This window comes from Lissotriton vulgaris, chromosome 10, assembly GCF_964263255.1.
Source record: "Lissotriton vulgaris chromosome 10, aLisVul1.2, whole genome shotgun sequence".
Taxonomy (NCBI): Eukaryota; Metazoa; Chordata; class Amphibia; order Caudata; family Salamandridae; genus Lissotriton; species Lissotriton vulgaris.
The window spans coordinates 1,102,742,267-1,102,744,391 of record NC_141698.1 but is presented as its reverse complement, the minus strand read 5'-3'; the positions used below and the strand labels follow the sequence as shown (position 1 = coordinate 1,102,744,391).

The following is a 2,125-nucleotide window of genomic DNA, read 5'->3' as shown; positions in this document are numbered from 1 at the left end:
TGTATATTGCCACTATATACCCTAAGGAAATAATGTGTATTACTGAAACTTCCTTGTGTGTTGAGAAATAATGTATTGATCGACAATTATGGGTTTTGTCACAAATTGCAGCTCGATACATAAAACAGTGTATGGCTAAGGTAAAAACATGGGAAATAGAGTATTTACGACTAAAAAATGACCCAAATGGAGCTTTTAGCAGGATGCATCCGATGAAGGAAAGGATGAAATAAAGACGGCCGGTCCGGAATAATAAGTTTTGTGTCAATATACAAATATTTCGTTTCTCTGTGCAATAACGTAGAAAAGTAAAGCACAATAGATAACGGACAGGAATAACCATTAAAGCATTGTAAAAACTATTAAAATGAAGGGATTTTAACGCACATGAAATGCGATGATTTGCTGTAATATTGCCGATAATAAATAATAAATAATAAAAAAAGACTGGTGCCGACAATGAATACCAGTAACATATACGTATTGCAGTGGGCACCTTAGTGTTCATAAATTACAATCATAGTGCACGTTTCTTGCGAGTCATTGTAACCAGGGCAACCACAGGAAACATACCGCAAAAACTACTAAAATGGAGCTGTAAACTTGAATGCAGAAGTCACCTAGTTAGTGTGAATGAAATTAAGCTAATTATCATCAATCAGCCAATTACGGACAGCGCAGGCCCATATAAAAGAGTAGAATGCCAACACCCCCCATTTCAGGGAACCAGACGGTGTTTGATGCTACGCACTAGAAGAAACGAGGTAAGGAGAATGCTTAAGACGGAGGAACCTCAACGTGGGTATGGCGCTGTACGCAAAGTTTTCTTTAGTATGCCGAAGCCCTTTAACTTTCATTGACTCCGAGATAATGTTTTAATGTTAGATAACAGGGGGTAGCCTTAGCGGTTACTAAAACAATGCAGATTAAGGATAACATGCAAATTTGGTGAGTCGCCATCTGGGAAGGGCATGGTACGTAAAGCTTTTTGTAGAATGCCGAAGCCCTTCAACTTCCCCGAGATACTGCCACAATGTTAAACAATAGGAGGCAGTTTCGGTTGCTATTTAAGGCATATAGACCGAGGATAACGTGTAAATTTGTGGACCCGCATAGCGGGTAGGGCACGACTAGAATTTCTCTTTATTTGTAAGGCTTTTAAAACACTGCCACAAAAATAAAGGATATGAGGTAAAGCATGTTGCTATTTAGAACATGCAAACCAACTCAGAGATAAACGGTCACAGAGAGATAGGGCTTAACAACATTCCAAATTAATCTCAAAACACAGACACACTCTAAATGAACAGGAGTCTGTGTTTCAAAATATCACAAGATCTGGTCTTTATCAAATATAGACCCGAATTTCTATAAGGGGTCATACCAAAGAAAAAACGTTAGACCGTTTCTAGTCACTATCAAGTGTGTCAGGTCACAATAGTCAGCCAAGTGATCTTCTTACTTAAATAAACGTACATTAAAGATGACATTTATCTTTAGGTAACGAAAAGAAAAAGCAAGCTACCTCGTGAACAAGGGTAAAGAAGTAAATACCCAGTAGACCAACCAGCAATTGAAGGAATTTGCACACACAGTCCAGCCAGATTCAGGGACTACATAGGTATGTATATGCATTAAAAGCTCTATCTATAGGAATAGTATTATGGTAATACAGACCTAATTAAAAAATCCTGATCTGTTAATTCATACAGGCATCAGTTGTAATATGTTGCGCAGATTGAAAGTCGCAAGCTGAAACTAGAACACCCCAAATTACGAGTCTCCCCGTTCAAAGTAAGTGCACTAAAATCTCACTGGGGGTCTTTCTTGATTGTGGAAATGAGATATAATCATTCCCCCCCCAAAAATTTCTCTAAATAATACAGAAAGTGGGGTTTACATATCTATATTACCACAAGGGAGAAAATAAGAAACTCTTCCGCTGAGAGGTTTAGATTCCCAAATGAACTAATGACGGCATAACAAATTCAAGTAAGAATGCCGGTCAAAATAATAATATAAATACACTAGAGACACAGTAAAAAAGTGCACACAACTAGATAAACTGCAACCGTAATAAGTTGAACAACACTAACTGTATGTATTCACTTTTTAGAAAGAAGAT

At 37.5% G+C, this 2,125-nt stretch overlaps 1 long non-coding RNA gene across 1 annotated transcript; it reads left to right on the top strand.

Moving 5' to 3' along the window:
• Positions 1-687: 687 nt before the first annotated feature.
• On the top strand, positions 688-1,794 carry LOC147689386 (uncharacterized). Its single transcript, XR_015300612.1, has 3 exons — positions 688-764; positions 1,501-1,621; positions 1,713-1,794. It is a non-coding gene; the product is annotated as an uncharacterized LOC147689386 (long non-coding RNA).
• Positions 1,795-2,125: the final 331 nt, after the last annotated feature.